Source organism: Triticum aestivum, chromosome 1B, assembly GCF_018294505.1.
Source record: "Triticum aestivum cultivar Chinese Spring chromosome 1B, IWGSC CS RefSeq v2.1, whole genome shotgun sequence".
NCBI lineage: Eukaryota > Viridiplantae > Streptophyta > Magnoliopsida > Poales > Poaceae > Triticum > Triticum aestivum.
The window spans coordinates 572,847,958-572,873,134 of record NC_057795.1 but is presented as its reverse complement, the minus strand read 5'-3'; the positions used below and the strand labels follow the sequence as shown (position 1 = coordinate 572,873,134).

Below are 25,177 nucleotides of genomic sequence, written 5' to 3'. Positions count from 1 at the left end.
GGCCCGAAGAAAAGTTGAGCTCGGATGAAAAGTTTGAGATCACAACAATCGCGCGCGACGGAGAACCGATTGAACCCATCCGGACAAAGAATGCATTTGCTGCTCAGTGCAGGGTTCTTGTTAGGGACAAGTCCCGATCAGCATCCACCAATGGTATAAGCCTAAGGAGGAGGACCCTCAGGTGTCTTATGTCAATGATATGCAGAAAGATGATCTTTGGACTGAGCTGAAGGCAAATTTCACCCTACCGCCAGCGGAGGATCCGGATAAGCCATTTAAAGAGCAATTAATTAAGTCATGTGCTCTTAAGAAGATGGAAGGCCTATTCAGGAGGTGGAGGAAAGAGCTAAAAAAGTTTGTCGACAAAGAAGAGACACCAGAATTCATCGGTAAATATGAGAAGATCAGAGATCACTGGCCCGCATTTATGGCCCACACGACATCGGATAAGAGTAAGAAGATGTCGGTGACAAACAAGCAAAATGTTGCGAAGAAGAAGTTTCACCAGCGCACGGGGTCAGGTAGCTACCTCAAAGCCCGGCCTAAGTGGTCCAAGGCTGAGAATGATCTGCTTGATAAAGGGATCAAACCAGAGACGTTGAGATGGCCAGACCGTTTCCGGACTTGGTTCTTCGGGGCTGGCGGAACCTTGGAACCTGTATCAGGGAAGTGCCATTGGACGGACGAGCAACTGAAAACACCAGTCACAAGGCTTCGGCAGTATATCGATGCAGCGCAACAAGGGACGTCCGTTCCAGACAAGGAGAAGGACGAGCTCACAATGGCCCTCGGGAATCCTAAGCACCCTGGACGGACACGAGGCATGCCAGGATCCATTCCGTGGAAGGTTGGTTTTCCAAACGCAGGGGGTTACAAGACCCAGGAGAGGAGGAAGAAACTGGAGCGGAGCCAACTGCAGGCGCTGCACGAAAGGGTAATGTGGCTAGAGGAACGAGAAGCAGATCGCAGCAAACGACCTGCCGAAGCTTCCCCCGAAGCTACCCCGCCATCTCAGCGGAGAAGCAGCGTGGCTTCCACCGAGCTGCTTCAGTCGGAGCATGTGTTGACGGCTCCTGCCAGCTATCCCGTGGATGCTATCACGGAGTCTCAAAATTGCCACATTATGACGCGATGGATGAATTTGAAGGTCAAGGCGGCTGTTGGCTCTGTTTATCCTACTGAACACGACGCAACTTTTCACTGCCGGCCGATTCCAGAAGGATATGCTAGGGTGATGGTGGATGAAATAATGGAGGGATTTGAGGACCTCCAGCTTGACCACCCTACCGGTGAAGGGGAGACTAGGCTGGGTTCTGCTCTGAAGAGTCCATGCCTATGGCGGAAGGAGCTCATCAACCTTCCAAACTGGATGCCTCCGCCTCCTCCTCCTACTCCGGCGAGTCAGGGCATTCCGCCTCCTCCACCACCTCCTCCTCCGGCGAGTGAAGATCAGGGCACTGGGCCTCCTTCTCCGGCGCGTGGCGGCACTCCGCCTCCTTCTCCGCCTGCGCCAGCACGCCCGAGCAGCCATCAGTCTCCCCCTTCTCCACCTCACCAGCAAGGGCGAAAGAGACCCACCGCCGCCCCGGCTGCTCCGGCGCGTTGTAGTCCTTCTCTTCCGCCTCGTAAGCAAGCACGAAATAAGACAGACGCCGCAGCCGCTCCGTCTGCTCCGGCGTCTAGCAGTACAGCCAAAGGCGGGGAGCAATACAGATACGGTCCTCCTCTCAAGCCTCTAGAGAAGTTACCGTACGAGAGGACCGTGGAGGAAAACGCGAAGATCGTGCAGGCTGAAGTGGACAACTTCTTTGAAGGGTTGAAAGCAAAGAGACACCCACCTCCGAAGGGGAAGGTAGATCCGGTGAAAGCAAAGCGCACTCTCGATGCCCTGAAGAAACCAACAAAATCTCCACCAAGAACCAACTATGAGCGCATTACAGAACAGACATATCTCCAAGCGGAGCGGTCGGGAAGTACTGTCAGACATCAAAGGTCAAGAGAACGAGCAGCTGCGAAAAATATTGCCTAGCTCGGCGAACAAGCAAATCAATCGTGCCCCCCGCTCAATGTGTCTAGCGGCGACATCGTCGCTAATGCTCCGGGGACGGTGGCCGGTTAGGGCAATCTTGCAGATTACATGCCTGACGATCAACTTCCTGATTTCATGGAGGTGGACGAACACAGATACGAGTACGGGAAGCCTCTCGTCAAAGATGAAAAATCTCTAACAACGATGATGCGAAGATTCCATAATTGGTACATAAAAACCTGTAGAGAGTCTGGGGGTACGAATAGTTTGTATCTGAACATTAAAGAGGAGCACGACCTCGTTGGAACTGATCTGTTGCCTGTTCCATTTGAGGAGTTCTTCGCGTTCTTCAATCAAAAGGCCCTCGATAAATTAACGGTCTTTTGCTACTGTCTGTAAGTACTATTTCTGTCATTAAGTCTTTATATATAGCTTGGCTCTTTCATTGCATGTATTTATAATTAATTATCCTCAATATATTATGTAGATTGAAGATCGTCGAGTGCAGAAAACAAGAAATATATGATATTGGGTTCATTAACACAAATATCATAGATGATATTCAGGTTAAACAGCACGCCGACGAGGCCGAGGCCAACTTGCTACAATCATTGATCAAAAATCAAAACAAAGATACCATACTCTTTCCTTACAACTTCAAGTGAGTGTTACTGTCGTGTGCATATTCGGTTTCCCTTGTTACTCGAGCGAGGTTATAGTAATGTAATTGATGAGTTATGCATGCGTGCGCAGCTTCCACTATGTTCTTCTCGAGATTAAGCTTGAGCGGGGACTAGTAACTGTCTTAGACTCGAGACGAAAAGATCCTGAAACCTATGCGGACATGACTGAATTGCTCAACAAGTAAGTTCAATCGATCATTATCGCACCATATCGGCAACTTTTTGTTCATTTCCTGATATCTCAAGTAATAATAATTATTTTCTTTGTCTTGCAGGGTTTGGAAACAGTTCACTGCAGAAGCTCCGGGACTGCCGAAGGAGCTGCGATATACATACCCGAAAGTAAGTACTACTAGCTAGCTAGTTGCGCGCATCTCCCGTTGATTCTATAGCTATACTTTCATCAGTGCCATTTATAATGCTTCATTATTAGTTTGATTGACCTCTATTTCTCATAAAGTGCTTGTGGCAGGAACAAGGGAATGATTTCTGTGGATACTACGTGTGCGAGTTCATCTACAATGCGACTTTAAAAAATAAGCGGGGCTACTCTAAAAGACAATATGAAGTGCATAAGCAATAATATTCAAAATTTCATTTTATTACACCATCATTTCTGTTGAGTTTTATTCATATATATGTATTAATTAACTCCCTTCTTCAAATTAGACGTAGCAGATGTGGAATGAACTCCTAGAACAAGATCGCATGAAAGCAATTCAAGAGGAATTGGCGGGATTCTTTCTTGACCACATCATCAATAAAGCCGGAGAATACCATGTGGAAGTTGATTTCAATTGCTAGGGGATTGTAATTAAGAGATCTTACATATTGTATATGTATGTAGCCAGTAGCGTCGGATAGATAATACGAAAAATTGTTGTTCGACCTTAATCTCTCGGAGAAGGAGAGGTCGATCGATCACTTCTCTCGGTATGCATGACGAACTTCTGTACTTAATGGTTCCCTTCATTTTCTTACTAGCTAGCGTGTCGAGGGCCTCTCTATGTATAGTACGTAGCGTCGACCAAGCACGGACATAAGATACGACACTTCTCTCTATTAATTAGCTAGCTAACACAATATATGAAACACCTAAATTAACCCCCCAAAACCCCCAACCCCTCCTCCCCCCTTTCAAAAAAAACAAAAACCCCAGCCACTGAAATGCTGACGCTTGGATGCCTTTTGGTCTCGGTTGGTGCCACCAACCGGGACCAAAGGCCCCCCTGCCTGGGCTCGGCGCACCGGCCACGTGGAGGCCCATCTGTCCCTGTTCGTGTTAGAACTGGGACTAAAGGGGGGAGGCATTAGTAACGACCCTTTAATCCCGGTTCAAGAACCGGGACAAAAGGCCCTCACGAACCGGGACAAATCCCCCCTTTTCTACTAGTGTTATCACTACAAAGTAGATGTTTTTGATGTTGCTATAGATCAACAATTGGTTGAGTTAAATGATCATTTTTGTTATCAAAGCGTAGAGGTATTGACACTGTGTCAATCTTCGGATCTATGACATGACTCATTTGATGTGTCTGATATATGTGCATTGGTGGAACAAAGTTATCCTATAGATTTTTCTAGTGAATAATTGACCCAATTGGAGTCCCAACTAATTCATTTCCCACTGGATATTTGCAACCATCCGGAGCTAGAAAACATGCCTTCACTTTTCGTTTGACTATTGGGTTATTTAAAACATGTATAATTGCTACATAATCAATGGTTGATACATTAGTACACAGCTGGACACAAATCTTGCCAATTTGGCTCTTTGATTATTTAAAATATGTGAAGTTGTTACATACTCAACCCTTGATAGCTTACTATGCATGGTTGGTCATAACTCTTCGAATGTCAAACGCAATAATCGATTGAGCTTTTTAGGCTATGAAGCTAGTCAAGGCATGTCTTTGAAACAAAATGTGAGACAACTTTATTAGGCATTACATGATCATATAAATTGGCAGTGAACTAGTTGGATCGATCACTTCTCAGGAGATTATCAACTTGCAAGACACGGGTAGTCCTAGGGCTCAATTTAAGATAATTGATATGCAACTTCATTTTATATTTACAGTCATACTATATCATTATGCTATGTTTTCAATGTTACTGTGAAACTAAGAAATGGATTCTTATGTCAATCTATAACTACTGCATTAAAGAAGAAAAGAAACTAATAGAAGTTAAAGACGCGGAATGATAGTGAATAGAGAGAAAGATTCCTGAGATTTACTTGTTCCTGAAAATAGTCTATCTATCTACTAGACATCGTAGAGAATTGAGAATTTTCATGTCTTCGAGTTCTCGTACTAGTAAATGGAAAGTTACAGTAGGAGACACATCATTTTGCAAGAGAGCATTGGATTCTCGCAACGCCCCCCCCCCCCCCCCCCCCCTTCATGTCCAAATCCTAGCTCCGCCCCATTGTCTACTGATGAACAAATATCTGTTGGAGTGGCTGGTGCAAGGTAATTTGTTCTTTTTAACAAAGATAAAAGAAGCTAGAGGGATACTCTCTAACTTATTGAAGGGATAACTTGGGTTGCATGCATCTCTATGGGTCAACTTCAAGTAAGATTCCCAATGTCTCTCATCCAGCTAAATGGCCTCTTTATGTAATAGCCTATATATGCCACTCAATTTGTTCACATGCATTATCCAGGCATGCTATCTAGCTTGTACTGTTGTTGATTAAGGGTTGGTTCAACTACATGTACTAGGATGTTATATATATCTGGGCGCCGAGCATCCTCTTGACACATGGAGAGGCCAGGAGAGTAAACGGAATATTTCTTAACAAAAATAGATGTGTGTATAACATGTACACATGCACATGCTCTTGCAAATACTAAATGCTAGTCCCATCTCAAAGTAATAGTGTGGCATTTTAGAAACTTGAGTAAAACCACATGTATATGCTTGAATGCAAACTTGCATGAGCAATCAGCTAATGAGCCAAAAATATAAAATGTAAACATGAGGGCATATAAAAAGATCAAAGCAAAATTATATGGAGAAACATGCATGTAACATTACGTTCCATACAAACCGGTGCATGAGTAGCCTTTAAACTTATTTTGGATAAATGAGATGAATGAGCGTAATTCCATGGGAGCTCTCAACCCTCTTTCAATGCATTGGTGCTTAGGTCCGGTGCGAAATGCATTAAAAGGCTTAGCAACCAATGTCACCAATGCATAGATGCTTATCTTTTGTAGCTAAACTTCCTTCATTTAATTGTTTAGCAACTAAACTCCACCATGCATTGGTTGATAGGCATTTTGCATAGGTTCACGCCTTTGACGTTGTTTCCTCTTTGGGTCACCAAAGTCCTCCCTCTCCTCTTTAACTGATTTGCCTATGTTGCATTCTTAGCACCAATACACCGTACATCACTGGAAAGGGTATTAGGTGCAACTCACTGCTATCCATCCATTCACATGCCTTGAGATTCTTAACTTCTGTAATAGTACTTGTGTTTGATAGGTATATCGAGATATAAGTATATGCATAAGTGATTGGTTTCAGTGAATGATAATAATGCATTTACCTCCGACTGTTGGACTAACATCTAACAACGTTCCCACATATGATTTTCAGCAACTAATACCAGAATTCAATATAAAAATAGATTTCATGAGTTTATTATTTAAAATTTAAATATAATTAATGTTTAATGCATTTAAAACATTTCCAAAATTTAGCATGTACAAAACATAATAATTTCAGTGAGTTATGTGTGATAAAACTTAAATTATAATCCCAAAATATTAGAAATAAATAGTTTATTTGATGATCATTAAAATTGTAAATGAAAAAGAAGTAATTCCAAGATACTTATCCCTAACAATTGTGATACAAATTCCATGAAATTGCATCTTCTAGAAGTAAATTGCAAGATACTTATCCCTAACAATTGTGATACTAACTCGTCAAAAATTATGTAAATAATTGAGAAACTTCATATACTAATATTCTAAATTATTCTCTTACTAAGAAAGCTAAAATTTTCATGGTGGTAATTCTACGAGACTAATGACAATCAAAACTAATATATATTAGTACAAAATCGCCACATCTTCATAAAAGAAAGTCCCTGGTTGCTACAAGCCATCAAAATAGACCACAAAAAGTGGAAAAAGAAATTTAGAATCCACTTCTGTAGCTGTACCAGGTCATCGTCCGCAAGAACCCGTGTGTGGCTGCACCATGTCATCGTCAAGCGGAAGGATGGAAGCGAGTAGTCTAAATTCTATTTTATATGAATTCATGTGGGTACATGTTGTGTCAGATTATGTTTTCAGTATCTGATTCTTGAGAAAAAGTGTAATCCCCTATTTGTTTTTACTTTTTAGGATAGAGGAGAGATTTTAGATCTTTAGAATATACGATCTCGTAGAGATGCTCTAAGGCCAACTCTAATAGATCATTTAGGAGCAAATCGGCGGAGTATACTTAGTGCAGGATTTTTACTCCACTATGTTTTGGTCCGACCAAGCCGAACACCTAAATTTAATGTAGTAAAAAGATTTATTTTGTACCTTTAACATACATCGATTTAAAAAACAAAAATTCGACACATAATGTACATAACGATCCACCGAAACATAGTCTAGTTTATAAGCCTAAATATGACCTTGAACTTAAAATTAAACATGAATTTAAAGTAAAAGTATACATCATCATCACCCTTATAGAGGGCAAGCCAATCCGCCTGCAACATCCCACCGCCCATGGGGCCCAGCCCTGTGCCGTTGTTGCCGCAGTCAGTGAAGATGCGCCACAATTCTTCAACGTCGGCGTCCTTCTCGTCGTTGCCGCCGACGTTCCTGTCGTGCTCCGCGTCATCGGAGAGGACGATGACCTGCCCATCGACAGCGCGCTCTGCCAAGATCTTAAGCTCCACCTCCACTTGCTCGGGGTACTAGCAGCGGAGGTCCAACATGTACTCTTCATAGGCAGCCTCCACCATGATGCACTCCCTCGCCTCCTGGTTCTCCTCGGCCTCCACCGTACTCACCACCCCTGATGGCGGCGGGCCGTCAAACGGGCACCATCCTCCACGGAAGTAGAGGCGTGCCATGGCGTCGTGCAGCCGGACCTGCTGTCGTGGTTCTAAGTCTGACAGTAGAATGGGGGGTAGGTATGGAGAGGCAAGATCCTAGCTATGGAGTAGTTGTACACACGAGTGTTTAACGAGTTTAGGCCCTTCTCTGAGGAAGTAATAGCCCTACGTCTCGGAGCCCGGAGGCGGCCGACTGGTTTATGTGTATATGAGTTACAGGGGTGTGAACCCTTCTACCAGTGGAGGGGGGTGGCTTATATAGAGGACGCCAGGACCCCAGCCAACCCACGTAGCAGAGGGTTAAAGTACATTAAGGCCAGGCGTTACCGGTAACGCCCTACATAAAGTGTCATCATGACCATTAAGACTACTTAATTACAGACCGTTTGGATACAGAGTAGATCTTGAACTCCTGGTGGTCGAGTGAGTCTTCATGGTCGAGTGTCTTTAGGTTCGTCGAGTGTCTTCTAGCCGGTCGAGTGGAGTCCCTCTTAGTCGACTGGAAGGTAGCTTCGTCTAAGGATGTCCTTGGGTATGGTATCCTAGATAGGTCCATGACCCTACCCTAGGTACATAACATCATCATTAGCCCCCAAATGGATCGAGGTTCGAGTGAGGAAGGAGTTGATGATTCTCTCCGACCTATTTCCCGTGCTTTGATTATGTCGTATCTTGGATCGGCGATTTTTCTTTCGGCGCTGGCGTCAACTTTTACTTCAGTCGCCTTGATCCATTCTTGTCTTCTGTCGAGTGAACTTTCTGAACTTTAGTGAACTTCCGAGCGACGGATCGCAGGAAAGATATCATCTGACAGATTGATCTGCTGTTAGCGGATTTTGCGGGATCCGAAATTTGGGAAGCGCGCAAAGCGGGGCGGACCGCGGCAATCGGATGGGATAAGGCGTGGACGCCTTGATTTCCGCTCCGCCTTTTTCGCCATGTATCGTGCGTGCGCGACTGTTTCGGGATGTGACAGGACCGCCCGGACCCACTCGTCAGCCACTCGGTAGCGCCCTTATATAAAGCGTCGGGCGAGGGTTTTTTGAACAGTGCCTTCCCATTCTTCTCTCCGCCCTCTTTGCCTCCGCCCACTGCGCCTGCTCTCGCCTCCGCCTATTCATTCCTCGCGCGCTTCGCCGGCGACAATGGTGAAGGAGAAGATGGCGGCCTTAGAGCGCGCGAAGAAGGCGACGACGACGGGGAAAGCGAAGGGGAGACCGTCTAGTCGGGGCGGATCTTCGTCAAGGTCCCGCCTGCCGAAAGGTTGGGTCCAAGGGGATTGGATCCGCTCGACCATCACCGAGACAGATCTCAATGACCTGGCCAATGAGGGACTGATCCCCCACGGGTCAGCAAGGCTTCCGGGGACCGAGTGTCAACCGCAGCCGCAGGAGGGTGAGTGCGTTCTCCTAGCCACTCATGTAGACCATGGCTTTTCTCTGCCGCCGAGTGTTTTCTTTCGAGGGTTTCTGAATTTCTTTGGGGCGCAACTTCACCATTTCACCCCCAATTCCATCGCCTATCTTGCTGCCTTTGTGTCCATGTGCGAGAACTTCCTGGGTTGTCGACCACACTGGGGTCTCTTCAAGCACAATTCACCTGTCGCTCACAGACAGTGAAAAAGGCGAGTCCGGACGACGAGAGGACCAAGGTTATCCAGATGTGCGGTGGTCTTGGGATTCAGATGAGGAATAAGAGTACTTTCCCGGCCATGACCCTTCCTGAGTCGGTCAGAGGGTGGCAGTCGACTTGGTTCTACTGCCAAGACGAGTCGACGCCTGGGCAGTCGACTGGTCTCCCTCCATTCTCCATGGACCGAGTGGACAAACCCTCTTCTCTAAAGGTGCTTCCTGAGGAGAAAGCTCAGGTGAAACTGTTGATGGAGCGTGTAGTCCAACTTGTTAGGGACAGAGTGACGGGTATGGATCTTCTGGAGGTCTTCCTTAGACGGCGCATCCAACCGCTTCAATACCGAGGCCACCCGATGTGGCTGTACTGTGGTACCGAACACACCACTCGGGTCCATCCAGAAGCGGTCAACGACGCCACACTGGAGAGGTGGGTGGCAGCCATCACAGGGAATAAGGACAACCCTCGAGGAGCTAGGAGGATCCCACCACTCGATTGTACCTATACACCGGACACGGTATGACCACTTATCTCCAATTGTAATCTTGCTGTATTCATACTGCTTTGTTGCGAATTGGTCGATTGATCTTTGTTTTGTTTTGTTGTCTGATAGGCCACCTCCGAGTTATACTCGATGCCCAATGGAGCGCAGACGCCAACTGAAGAGGAGGAAGGAAGTGGGGGCGAAAGCCCGAAGGAGTGGGATTCGGATGCTGACGACGATGATGAGGGTGATGACTCTGATGAGGAGGAAGAGGAGGAGGAGGAGGAGGAAGTTGTACCTCCTCGCTCGGAAAGATGCTCGAAGCTTGTCCATGATCCCGCGACTGAGCGTGGTAAGGGGGTCGCAACCGCTACACAGTTGACCAAGCACCCTCGGACTACTTCTCCGGTGCTGACTGAGAAGGCTCCGAAGCAATCTCGAGTGGCACCATCGAAACCTGCGAAGGTCTTGCCGAAGATGAAGATGGTGATCCCCACTATCTCAGGGTAATGGTAGTATTGAGTTTTCCCCGTTTCATGAGCTTGTTCTTGGTCGACTCATGGGCCAATCGACTGACTTCTGGAACTGCAGTGCTGCTACTTCTGATACTTCGGCCAGGGCTGAAGACCACGAGATGGAGGATGCTGCTACCTCAAAACCTGGTATGACTCTTGTGATGCCGTTTTCAGTCGATTGACTTATTGTCTCTAATTTTGATTCTTTCTGCAGCTTCATCTAACGTCGTTATCGATCTTCCCGATGACGGCGACGAGGAACCACCAAGGCAGAGGAGGAGCAAGAAAGCGTCTGCTGGCAAGGCGACTCAGGACGTGCCAGCACCCGAGACATTGGTCGTGGAGGGAGACAATGTCACTCGGCCTACCGTAACCTTTGCGGTGCCGTTGACGAGTGCTCGTCCTTCATCGTCGAGTGCTGCTCAACCCTCGCTTTTCTCGACCTACCCCGTTCCTGAAGACCAAGCTAGTGCTGCTAAAGAAGCAATACGCCAAGCGGGGGTCATGATGGAGCAAGTGAAGGTAATACGAGAAGCGAGCCAGGCAGCCTATGACGCCCGTTCGTCTCTTCAGAGTAATGTTCAGGTCAGTCGGTCACTGCCTGTTCTGTTAGGATATGATATCTGAAAATTCTTCCTTCTGAAATTCTTAGAGTTTGTCCTACACCCACTGGGTGTGTCGATTGAAATTCCGGATTAATGGGGGCACGCTGAGTGCACCCACTGGGTGTAGTCCCCAAGGCTATGGTCGACTGCTGGCAGTCGACCATAGGCTTTATGTCTTAAGTTTTTTCCTTACTCGACTAGGTCGAATAGATTCATAGACCGGTGGGGGCACGCTGAGTGCACCCACTGGGTGTAGTCCCCGAGACTGTGGTCGACTGCTGGCAGTCGACTATAGTCTGAAGAACATCTCTTTTTTCTGTTGGTCGACTGGTCGACTCTAGTGGGGGAACGCTGAGTGCACCCACTGGGTGTAGTCCCGTAGACTATGGTCGAATGTTTGTATTTGGCCGTATTCTTAGAAACACTATGTTTTTTCCTTACTCACTCGGAAGTGAATTGTCTTTGACATCTGTCGATTGGTTCTTCGTAGAAATCCTGTGACCTTGCGGCTCGTTATACTGAGTTGGAGAACAAACACATTCAGCTCGAGCTCGATCTGAAACTGGCCCAAGAGAACTTGACGAAGGCGAAGGAGGAAGCTAAAGGTATGCTTGGTGAGGCCTTTGACGACTGCCTTTGCCTCTCACTTGTTTCCGAATCTAATCTCACTGTAACTTTGCAGACAAAGTGAGGGATGCCCTGAAGAAGCAAGAACTTGACTTGGCTGAGATGCAAAAAACTGCTTTAGAGAAGACCAAGCTTGCAGATGAGAAGCTGGCTTCAGTGACCAAGCTTGAAGAAGAAAACACCAATCTGAAAGTTGCTCTTGATGCTGCCAACCACGAGGTCAGTCGACTGAAAAGTGACAAGACCACCCTGAATGACAAGGCCAGTGAGTTGATGAGAAAGAAGAACGATCTGGAGGCTTATCTGGGTGGACTTGCCAAGAAGTTGTTCCTCATGCTTGAAGGTAATCTTTTGTATCAAACAAATATTTTAACTGTAACCTCCGACTGTTGTCTTGACTCGGTGGTTGTGCTTGCAGAATTTTGCCAGAACTTTGAAGCGCCAGCGTGTACATATTTTTTGAACTGTTTTCATGTTGCGTACTTATCAGAAATGAGAAGAATGGAAGTTAGTTTAATTATTTTAATTCAAGCCAGAAACTTCAAAATACAATTTGATCCCAGCATCCATGACTAGTACAATACTGTGCCAGATAGCAACATACTGCTGATCGGCAGAAAATAAAACATACTCGTACAGTAATTCATCAATTAATTCATCCCAGCATCCATAAATGCAATGTAATTAATTCATCAATTATCATACGCCATTATTAGATAAAATAGGAGCAAGATTAAGAACAAACTAGAAATTTTACATACTTCTAATGAATATTCCCGTTTCATTACTGAAGACGTGTAATGTGAAGAGAAGAGTTCAAGGCAGGTAAAAGCTAAAATAATCTCAGGCGAAAATCTGTACACAGTAGTAGTCTGCATCACTCTGCATAGATGGAATTTGTAACAGCTGATAGTACATAGATAGCAGACCACCAAAGAAAAAACGGAATCTGGGCAGAAATTATATTGTTATAGGTTTTAAATAAATAAAGCAGATAAATTTGACCGAGTAACGGATGCATGGTTGCAGCACAATAACTACAGAGGTGGTGTTCTGATGGTACCTCTGTGTGTGACCGTGAGAGGTAGAGCTGCGCGGCCGCCGCTGCTAGCGCCGCTGCCATGTCACCTGTCGTTCCCGCTGGCTCCTACAACCAGATCAATCGCATAACCAAAATGAATCACATCAATCTACTCAAACCGCGTCGAATCGAATCGGCTAGAATCGAGCAAGGACGATGAGCCAGTGGTGGTGCTTCACTGGATCACGTTGTTGGGCGGGGAGGAGAAGCGGAGCAGCAGCTTGGCCTCCATTTTAGCAGCTCAGATGAGGCCCGCCTCGCTATGGCAGGGTAGGAGAGCGTGTGCCGCTGGAGGTCGGGTATGAGGTGGAAGAGACGAAGGAGCGATGGAGCGTGGGAGGTGAGGAACGTGCTCGCGTCTTATCTCCTCCGTCGGCTGACCATAGAGGGTCACGGGGGCTTCTCCAACAGCCCCGACCACCGCCAGAGAGGAGACGAGGCGAGGCTGCGGATTTGGTCACCGTCAGTGAGGAGACGAGGCTGCGGATCTTGGCCACCGTAGAGTTACGGCCGTGGTGGAGGAAGAGCAAAGGGGAGACGGTGCCACGACGGGCTGGATGCATTGAACTAGGATGGGAAGAGGTGACCGGAGATGACAGAGTGGAAGAAAGAGGAGGATCGATGGGGAAGAGAGGAAAATGTCCAGAAATTGTTGGCACCGTCCACTCGTTGGAACCTCTCGTCGCCTATGAACCCTTCGCTCACCGGCCGAGGTCTGATACAGTACAGGCATGTCAGCCTACGAGCTCAGCCTAGTGAGCTAACCACATGCAAACGTGGTCCTGTTTCATCTCAAAGAGGAAATAACCTTCGACCGTCTAAAATGAATGAAATGATAAAAGGGAAAGAAGTTGGACCAGATCTCAAGAAGACCATGTGGCTCTGATTGCCACCTTTCCAAAGAAACTTTATATCTTTGCTTTTGTATATATATATATATATATATATATATATATATATATATATATATATATATATACATACATATACATATATACATATATATAGCCAGTAGCGTTGGATAGATATACGAAAACTTATTGTTCGATCAATCTATCGGAGAAGAAGAGGTCGAACTTCTCTATGTGTATATGTTCATGACGATTTTCTGTACTTAATGGTTTCCTTCATTTGCCTACTAGCTACCTAGCGTGTCGAGTCCTCTCTATACGTAGCGTCGACCAAGCACGGAGATAAGAAAGGACACTCATCTTATTAGCGAGCTAACACAATATATGAAACTCCTAAATTAACCCTACAAAACCCCCCAACCCCCCCCCCCCCCTCCAATTTCAGAAAAAAAAAACCAGCCCCTGAACTGCTAACGCGTGAAAGCCTTTTGGTCCCGGTTGATGGTACCAACCGGGACAGAAGGACCCCATGCCTAAGTAAGCTGCTCCGGCCATGTGAAGCCCCATCTGTCCCGGTTCCCGATCGAACCGGGACTAAAGGTATAGGGCTTTAGTTACGACCCTTTAGTCCTGGTTCGGGAACCGGGACAAATGGCCCTCACGAACCGGGTCAAATGGCCCTTTTTCTACTAGTGCATGGCCCGGGACTCTCTTGTATCCCTATGAACATTATTTATTGAACAATAATACTCTAAAAAACATATCAACATTGCGGTTCCCTTTTCTATATTGAAAATTACCTGCTATAATACAAAGCAGTGTTCTTTATCACACTTTATATCCGAGCAATCATTTATTTTGTGTCCTGTCAAAGCAACATAGACCACCTTCCTAGCCACCTTGGAGTTCGTTGCCAGTGATTCATTACATTGAGGGGGTGTTTGTTTCAGGGACTTTTTAGTCCCAGAGACTAGAAAAAGTCTATAAAAAGTCACTAGGAACCAAATGGGAGGGACTTTTTCTACGGGGACTAGAAAAAGACTCTAATAGAGAGTCTTTTTTGATTAGTCTCTGGGACTAGAAAAAGTCCTAGGACTTCTGAACCAAACACCCCCTGAATCTCATAGCCCTGATTTTCATCTGAACAACTAATGCATAATATACTTAACGCTAACAGTGTAAATTTTTAACGATGGATTTTTTATTTAGGTGAAATAAATGCCTAAAAAGAACAACACATTCAAGCTCTCTGAATGGGAAGCTATCGGAAACAAGCTCTACTATGACAATATGGTTATCTAGAGTGTTTGCTAGTTTAACCGATTGATGATTGACATTGAGAGCTGTTAGAGAATTCAATTTCCTAGCTGTCATTGCGCCTATTATGGAAGGGCGTACCAACCCTCAATGCAGCTAGGTGATTTTAGATTTTTTTTGTAGATGCCACGTATACATCTTGATCATGCGACTGTGCCGTCGCAAGCCATCATCTTACGGCTCATAGTGAGAATGTTCGTTCTCTATAGGTTCCGATTAAGGAACTATGAATTACAGTATCTTGTACGACTGTTTTTTGGCATACTAACAATTTTTGACAATATAGTTCATATAATCATCTCTAATTATTGATGTGTCCGATTCTCATATATATCATTTTCTAACTGCTCACCCTCATGACTTGCACAGTCTTCCACATCGCCTCATACAGTACTCCACAACAAACTAAATAGATGGAGCTCACAAGGTTTTCCAACTATGAGGTTCATCTTGCTACCGCAAGAGCCAGTTGCCTATATGCAGGATGCATTGATAATAACACACTAGCATTTATGTGCTTTAACCCGATAGGCAGTAGCCTTCATTTCTCCAAGGATATTTATGTCATTTTTTTCTATGAGATTTGTTGTGCGTAGTCACCAAACGCCCCCTCTAGTCATGTCTCCAGCCTTATTTCTCTCACCGCCGTGGGGCAAACCCCTGATGGGTAGCAGCAGCAGGCTAGCTTCCACGTTGTATTTTGCCTTCTAGTAATGCTAATAGCATAGCCAATAATCCGCTATATGGAGTTGCCACGTCAATTATAGACACCCTAATATCTCACTCCTATAATAATTAGTCATACTTGTATGCCATATCATTAGTATATAGCCCATATTATTTTTCACAAAGTGTTTTCAAGCCCGTGCTACCTCATGCTATAAATCTAATGTATGTTTCTCTTCTCTCTCCTTTCCCTCCCCTCCAACTAGGTGAAATTATGATGTGTCACCTGTTATAGTTCTTCCTATGTCACCCTATTATAGTTGTTCTTACGGCACGAGCCAGGCTGCAGATTGCGACTGATAGGACATTGATAATAGAGCGGAACGATTCTATGGAGAGACTGCACCCTTTGGCATCCTCCTCGCTCAGTTCCAATGATCTCTTCAGAGGGGCTTGTAAGCCGATCTGCCTCCTTAAATCCTATCGGCAGGGAGATTTCGGAATCGACCGTCTTCTTCCTTGGCTTCATCTGAGACGTTATTTTTGAATGGCATGGCAGATTAGCTTATACTGGGGAGATACTTATCTGATAAGATTTGACCTGAAATTTGTCATTGAACGCATTTGTGCATGACCCTCTTGCCTTAATTAAGTACTTGTCCTATGGAGGCGTAGATCCTTGCTTGAACATATTTTTCCTTACTTTCTCCATTTTATCAGTGTGTCTGTTTGTGAATCAACGGCGGAGCCTAAACCAACTATCTCGAACGGATGAACAACCTGATAATATCTTACTTTGTCACGCATCGCTACCAAGCACAACCAACTAAGAAGTCCAGAAAAGCACTACTGGTTAATACACTGTGATAAAGTGAAAACCGTTTGATCACCTCACCAGCTAGCAGCTAGGCATCTTCGTTAGCTCCCGCGACACAGGAGGCGACTAGGGTTCCCCCTCCTCCCCTCCCGCTGCCGCCGGCCGCCGGCCTAGCCCCCCGCCCCCGTCCCCTTCCGCCCCCTCCTTCCCCGTCCAGATCCGCCCTCGCGCCGCCTCCCTGGGAGGTGGCCAGGGCGGAGCTCGAGCTCGAGCTCCCGCGGGCTCACTCCTTCCCCCCCCCCCCCCCCGCCGCCGCCGGAGGACGTCCCCGCACGTGTGTGCTTCCTTCCCGGGGCAGGGAGGCGGCGGTGGTGCAGCCTGGTTTGGCTGCGGTCCGGCGGCCCTGTGGTGGCGGTCCGGCAGCAGGCGTGGAGTCGGCGCCGCTCCTTGGCGGCGGGGCGGCGTGGTGGGGCAAGGTGGCCGACATCGCGCCCCCAGCCTAGATCTGGGCCCGGCGAGTCCCATCTGGGTCCTAGCGGGCCGCCCCCCCCCCCCCCCCCGGCGTGGCCTCATTGTCTGCTGCACGGTGACGAGGAGGAGCGGCTGGGATGTGGGGCGGCGGCGCCGACGGCGTGCCTGCAGCAGCGCGAGGGCTGGAGCTTTACGGGCCTACGAGGGCTCGGCCGAGCTTGTGGGCCCACGGGCTTGGTGTGCTCCTGCTATTGCGTCCGGACGGCTACCGTCGATGATGGTGGAGGTTGAGCCCTCCCGCGTGCCGACGGTGTTGTTGCCCTAGTCCCGGCTCCGAATCATCGTCGTGCTGTCCTCACTTCGCGATGCCGTGGTGACACAGCGTGGGGGCCTCAAGACCGCGTTGGCGCAGGGAGGTGTTTGGTTTGGTGGCAGGCTCCGAAGCACCTGAGGTGCGGGTTGGGATCGGGGGAAACCCCTGTCGGCATGGCCGACACCGGCGCTGTGGCGCCTGTGGGTGCCACTTGACCTTCCGGGAGGGTGTCGGGGGCTACCCTTCCTCTCGCCTCATTGTGTACCGGGGAAAACCCTTGGCAGCAGCGTTGTCATCATCGCGATCCTTCTTGGAGGTGTTGATTGGTGCCGGCGCTTCGGAGTCTTGGAGCCTAGTGGAAGATCCCCGGTGGACGCAGCGGTCGCGAGGCTTCTTCGTTTTTGTTGATCCGCCGTTGTCGGCATTTGTTTCTTTTGTTCTTTCTCTGTCGTTTCTTTTGGGCGTGACTGTGCTGCTTCCGTCCCAGCATCTATCCCTGATTGGTTCGCTTGGTTGCTTTGTAATACAAAGCGGGAAAACCCTTTTTCATTGGCATCTTCATTAGCCATGATTCTTCACTTCCAATCTCATCGCATTGAATTTCATATATCCGATCATGTACATAGAATGCGTTTAGAGCATCAATAGTAATTTGTTGCCAACGTGTTCACTTTTCTATTCAACGAGAGTCACGATAGCATATTGACGAACGTACGGAGAAACAATCTCTTCCAGAACCAATAGATTCATTACCGCCGCTTGATGAGAATTGTGTTTCTTAATTGCTACAACACCCCTGCTAAAACGAGTTGCTACAAGACCCGCTATGATCCCGCAAAAAGAAACCCGCCATGGAACTAAATATTAGTTAAAAGAAGATCCTATGGTGCAGCTGTATAGATATGCCAATTTTCAGCGATACCACTCTTGATCTCAGATGACTCGCAGATTATTGGGGCTGCTACATGACACATTCCCTACTTGTCTGATGCCGAAGCTCTTGAGTCATTTTACAGTCCATTGGAATGATATGGATCGTTCGTCGGAGCGAATTCGACGGTCCAGATCCGATGCAATACACTGATGTCACGTGTATTATATCAGACCCCGAGGGGCATTTTCGGGAGAAAAAATATTTTGAACTGATCTGATTTTCACTCCCAAATATTTCGAGGGTATTCTCGGTACGAATTTCAGGGCTTTTTTGGTTCGATTTTTATCCCGTCCGCTAGGGTTTATTCCTCGCCACCGCTAGGGTTTTAATCCTCGCCAGCAGGATCTAGCCGCTCGTCGCGGCCCCTCCCTGTCTCGTCGCCGGCAGGATCTAGCCACACATGGCGTCCCCTCCCTCCCTCGTCGCCGGCAGGATCTAGCCGCGCGTCACGGCCCCTCTCTTCCTCCACCCCAATTCCCTCGCGATCTCGCACCACCTTTTCAACGAACACTAGAGAAGGCCCACTGCCCTTCCCGCGGCGGCCGCTGGCGAAGAGTCGGCGCCATCCCACCTCCCAATCCTCCATGCGGGTGCCTATAGCCACAAGGTTATAGGAAACCTCTTTCCCTCACACCCCAATTGGTTGTTTGCGTCCTCTACATATCATTTCTCAGCCATGGCTACAGCTTTGATCTGGCCATGCATCTCGTCCGATGGCAAGGTGGTTGGGTATGGATCATGTTCTGCGGGACTAGATGAAGCCGGCTGCCGGCCTCGACGGCCAGCCCCATTCGTCCAGCCCCGACTGCATGATCTATGAACGTTCAATCGTTGCATTCAACATGTATTCTTTCAATTTGGCTGATAGGTGAGATTTGGAGATCAATAGAGATGATAAGCTATTAATTTTAGAATGTACTATAAACAATTCATAGCTTATGTTGCTCAATATTTATGATGCTCGCTTCTTCTTGTGCAATTGTTGGACTGGGATCAACAGACTTGGCATGTGCTTTATATGAAAAATTAGATTCACATGGGATATCCACCTTTTCAAGATTGCTGTTAATTCTTATTATGATGTTTTAGCCCTTGTTAAAGGGAGAGTAATGGTCCTCGCAAAAAGCAGAGAGAAAGGAATGAGCATTTGATTCTTCCATATGTTGCATTTCATTCTTCCGTGTTTAGTTATGTCCAACATTTGTTACATGCACACACTTGACAAGGTTAGTACAAGTAGTAATTTTTCCTCTGTTTTGCAGGGCTATGACAGAACATGCTATGTGATTCCCTGAGGCAGGATGGATGTACCATGGCCACACCACTGTGCTCCTGAAGGTGATCGCTTCAATTCAGCGTTGCAGCACCTGCAGAGGCCCCCTATGGTACGTGCTTTACTCTTGTTATCCTATGCTCTATTTTTTTGGCTTTGCGGCCTGCCTACGAGACATAGCTGGGATTGCGTGTTGAATCAGGCAGTATTTTTGACTTCTGTTGTGAGGCTATGCTCATGCTCGTACCTTTTTCTCTCGTATGATAATAGACATATCATAATCCATTATTCTTCTAGGGTTGCCCCAGGCACCATTACTGTCACATGGTAGTAAAAAGCAAATATAGATTTCTACGAGATCCCGTACAGACCAAATTTATTTCAAGCAAAATATAGTAACCAATATTATTGAAGTTTTACAACTTGACTCATGTGCAATGGACTAAGAACACGGCTAGGAAACCTTCTTCGGGACTAAAACCCAACCACACCCTACTCTATCGCTTTATGGCCAAGTGAACACTCCACACTGCTGGACTAACTGCTTGCATCTTCGTCGTCTTCAACCGCAGCTGCCTCCGATAGCCTAGCATGGTACTGCTTGAACCTATTCCTGTATTTCATTTTGTTGTAGGGTGAATCGACAAGCACAACAGGTAGCTCTTTTCTGAATTTCTCGATGTACGCCTGCATGCAAGGATATGTTAGTATCGTTCCTTTACCTTCAGAAAATGACATAATTTTAGGTGTTACACTACGTACTTCGTCATATTGCTTACTCAGTTTTAGTCCCGTAAATAATTCGATGTTCTTCAGCATGTACAGTGCACAACATGAACTGCAACATTTTATGTTGTTAGATTAGCATTTCAGATATTAACAATCTAAAACAAAAACAAAAGCTAATATTTTTGACTGACGTTTCATCGGATTTTGGCACATTAATGTTCCGTACTGGCCATTGCGTCACGTTAATGTCTTCCCATGCATTGCTTTCTATCACATTGACTCGCCTCGCTGCTCTCAGATGTGCTTCCATCCTACGTACCTGCAAGCCCAATGGGATGAGAAGTTGCCTATGACTAATACATACATACGATGTCAAATCCTTTGTTATAATTAAATATGTTGAAATTATCACCACGTTATGTACTTCTTTGGGTACCATACAGTGGAAAAGTGAATCAAGAACCTGAATCTCCTTCCTTCTGGGGTTTACGACCACAAGTAACCAGTGGACGTTTTGGCTGTTCGTAGGTAGGAAAACCTGGATTGCACAGATAATTAGATCAACGTGTATAGTAATAAAAAATCTGTTCAAAGTCAGGTTAAAATACCATATCATGTTTCAGGTAGCTGGTGCCTTGTGTTGTTCCAGGAATGCCTGCCAAAGCGTCCTCGTAGCACTCCTCTATCCTACCATCTCTTTCGAGCTTAGCGACGCCGGCCACCCTCTCAATGTAAACCAGTTGGCCGTCCCTTGTGTCAATTGGGTCATCATGACGCATGAGCTGGATCGCAGCATCAACCACCTACAACAATAATCAAGTTAATTGTATTGTACAAAAATGAAACTTCATAAACTAATTTGTGAAATATCTTACTTCGTCACCCAACCATACGGCTTCTTCAGATCCATCTTTTTGGGTGAGGCATTGCAAATGCTTCGATAGCACGACAATGTCATCAACTAAGACCATTTGTTTTTCATGATTTGTACTGTTGATCAGTGACACCACGAAATCCTGTCGAACCACATCTAGCTGGTCCCTCTGGGTTTCAGTAACTTCTGACCTCTTTTTTAAGTTGCTAGAGCCGATTTTCCTCTTTTTATTGTTCGTGTCCTCGGAATCATTTGTAGACTCTGATGGAGTCTTGTTTTTCCCTTTTTTTTCTTCTCAGTTTCGTACGAAGCATACTCGTCATTCTTAAATAATTGCAATACCACATTTTTCTTTTTGCCCCATGATTTGGTGGCGTCGATTCAACCACACTTACTTCTTGCTGCTTTCGAAAGGATTCATCATGGCTGTCATCATCTGCGAAGGCACGGGGCTCTTCGGGCTCTCGCGATCCCGTAGCCTTCACAGAGTGCTGCTTACTCCATCTGTTGAACGAATCTGTCATACGAAATAAACCGCATGTTAGCCTTTAGCAGATTCTTGCTCAATTATAGGTAAACTGTGCATCACCTGGAATTCTTCAAGGCTTGTGGTGGCTTTGGAATGCATTTGCTTATCCAAACTAGGAGCACCCTGGATATCATCCACCTCTTTCAAAAGCTTATGAATACCACTGAGATCCTGTTTGAGTTTTCTTTCAGCTCTTTCTAATGCTTCATCCTGTATGTGGAAGATCACATGTTATTTCTGAAATGACAATGATTGTTTCGTAATTAAGTTAACATGCGTACATCAAACTCTTCATCAAGGTTCTTCACTGGGGGCTCCATGTCATCATTTTTTATTCCCTGCTTACAATGGTGCTTAGCAGCGACCTCCGTGACATCATTTTGTTTCCCCTGGTCAGAAGCCTGCTCAGCATTCTCAACAGAGGCCTCCATTGGGTGTGAAGGTGCCCCGAGGTCAGAAAGATATATGTCCTCCAGTCCTGGAAATATTCCGTCGCGTTTTGTCTTTAAAAAATACATGTTAGTCTGGGGTGTTTTCATAGTAAACTAATTTAGAAAAAACCTTGTACACGTAAATTTCCAATTATATATACTAATCTCATAATTCTAGGCTTACGTTCAATTCTTTGATGAGGTCCTCTGTGAGCTTGCCATTTGTATGGGTACGCCTAAGGCACTCATCCATTTTCTTTTCAAGGGTGCACATCCTATCAACTTGTTGTGCACCAGCCTCCCGCACGAGGGAGGCAACTTCTTGCAAATCAGTCAATACACGTCCGACGAGTACCTTAATCTGAGACTTTGAAACAGTTAGAATCATATAACTTCATACTAGTTGCAATGTTACAATATATATTGGGTGCCTGATGTAACTCATTTACCTGAGCGCCAGTCTTCGGTTTGGCCAGCGTACCATCTCGTGCTGGAATGAAAGGCCTCATCAGGTCCTCAACATACTGCAGTTTAGTGTCGTTAGTATGATTTAGAAAATATACATGTTACATAATCCAGGCAATGTGCTGACATTTTACCTCTCCAACTCCCAGATAATTATTCTGGATTATATTGTCAACCTTTTTTGCCTTCTCCTCGCTCCAGTTCTGGATCAGCGGCCTTAACCTTGATTCATACGAGATGCTAGAGTCCAATTGGTGCACTCTGAACTTCTCGTAGTACCATGTCTGCATGACAACAAAAGCAGTTTACAAATATTCTCGTACATTATGTAATGTATGTTAGGTAAGTGATAATTGTACTACTACGAGTTACCTGCAGCAGTGGTAGATTCCCCTCCAGAATTGCCTCACCATTTACAAAATTCTTCACGCTATCCATAAGATAGTCAAGCGTTAGCTGTCCAAGATTTGTGCCCTTTATCGTCTCAACGTTTCTAACAATCCCAATATATTTGTTATCCACATACTCCTCTTTTGTTCGGCATACATATTTGCCTATGGTGTACAAGACAAATGGCCTGACAAATTTTGGTGTGTTGTCGCCTTTCATCTTGGCTAGCAATCCTTTGGAAGTTATTTTGGTGTCATTACGGTCTTTCAGTTTCTTCCACAACTCCATATTATCATCAAGATTTGAAGGGACGTGCTTCTTCCCATGGCAGGGCATGCCTGTTATATGCGCTACATCTTCTAGTGTGATCCTACATGGTCTCCCGTTGATGATAAAGGCATCCTGCTCTGCATCATATGAATTAGCGATGGCCATGCACAGTACACGTCTGATTTTGATGCTAGGTGTCTTGAGAAGTCCACCCAGTCCTATCAACTGGATGTACATCCTTTGCTGCGTGTTTAATCCCTTTATGAACTCCTCATATGGCGGCAAAGAAGCATCCTGGGTTCAATGGATGTGCAAGTGTGATTAGATTCAGCATGGTATACAATTTAAACACTCATACAGACGAATACAACTTATATATACCAACATAAAAATTGTGCTCTACGCTACTTCATGAGGTAATTTGTTTACAAGCAAGCTGAGTTCCATGAATGTGCAAATACTAGCATTAGATTCAGCTTGGTTACGTTTGAACGGTCATATAAGGTAATCTCCATTGCAAGGCGCTGATCTGAAATAAAATCAAGATTCGAAAATAAAAAACTATCCAACCGTGGTCTCCTCAACTCTAGGCGCTAATCATGGTCAGTAGTATGGAATTAAAACATGGGCCATCGATGCCTTCCATAACTCGTGCGGAAGGAAAAAAGAAGGCAAGCGCCCGCTGCCCTAATTGGCATCGACAAGACCAGAACCTAAGATTTAGCCTGGAATTAATCAATGAACTGCCAATCTGGTAGGAAACAAATCCTAGCGCCCTCCCCTAACGCCCCCAACTTAATTTGTTTAAAAACATGCTGAGTTACATGAATATGCAAACAACGAGTGGGGTTGCAGCAAGAGATCATGGGATTAAGATCGTGGCATGAAAAATAGCAGCGGCTGCAGCAGGAGATCGTGGGGAGTTACCTGAGGATTCATGTTTGGCTCCGTCGTTCGGTCTTGCTGGATTCCTGGGTTGCTCCGTCCTTCGGTCTTGCTGCTTTGGGCGGCGCAGAAGGACGAACTATGATCTATGAGGTTTCAAAGGATCCCTATTTATAGGGATCGTAACAACCCGGGCATATATCCACGTATAGATTTCTTCGGTTGGAGGAAATCAAGGGAGGGGACCCACCTGGTTGAATATTAGGGGGGCGTGGAGAGTTTAGCAAAGGTAAGTTATGGTGTAAAAAAACTAAGGTAAGTTGCGTAACAACACTTAGGTCTCCTGAGAATCACGATCGTCAAAAAGATATAGTTCCCGTTTCTTTGAAAATAGCCAAAAGAACTGGACCGCTTTTATTATTGGTTATAAGTAAATCACTGGACCTCTTTTAGGATGAAAATTGGTTCTAAAGTCAACTAGGATTGACTGTTCACACGTGAAGTATTTTCCTCTCTCTTGTGAAGCTATTTTATTGCCCATCCGTGCTCATACCTTTTTTCCTCGTATATGTGAGACCAAATTTTGTTGATAATACTGAATCATGTCTGGTGCTGCTCAAGATGGCACGACACCATGGTTTTCGCTTCGGTGAGATTTCGATGAAATAACTGAATTTCATTCATTTCAGCACTCACTGCAATATTTGCCTTTCGGCCAAAATATTTGAGCCTCACTGAATTTCGGCCAAAATATTTCAGCACTCGCTGAAATTTTCTGGAACTTCTAACTAGCCATGTTAAAAAAATTCTGAAACTTCTAACTAGCGACATAATTGTTCTGAATCTTGTCCAGACTCCGACGAAACTTAAATATAAATTTAAGAATTCAGTTAACCTTCCTAAGCTTCAAATTCTTGTCAAAAGCAAATATATGTTTCAGCGTCTCCCATGCAGACCAAATTTATTTCAAGAATAGTATTTGGAACCAGTACTGTGAAGTATTACAACTTGATTAATCCGCACTGGACTAAGAACATGGCTAGGAAACCTTCTTCGGGACTAAAACCAAACCACACCCTACTCTACCGCTTCATAACCAAATGTACACTCCATATCTAAGAATGGACCATTGCTGGACTAAATGCTTGCATCTTCATGATCTTCAATCGCAGCTGCATCCGATAGGCTAGCATTGTACGTCTTCAGCCTTTTCATGGACTTCAATTTGTTGTAGGGCG

General features: G+C 45.6%; 1 protein-coding gene across 1 annotated transcript in view; it reads right to left on the bottom strand.

Annotated features, from left to right (window-relative positions):
- LOC123139206 (uncharacterized) overlaps positions 1-25,177 on the bottom strand; it is a 36,678-nt gene that overhangs the window by 7,057 nt on the left and 4,444 nt on the right. The window lies entirely within an intron of this gene.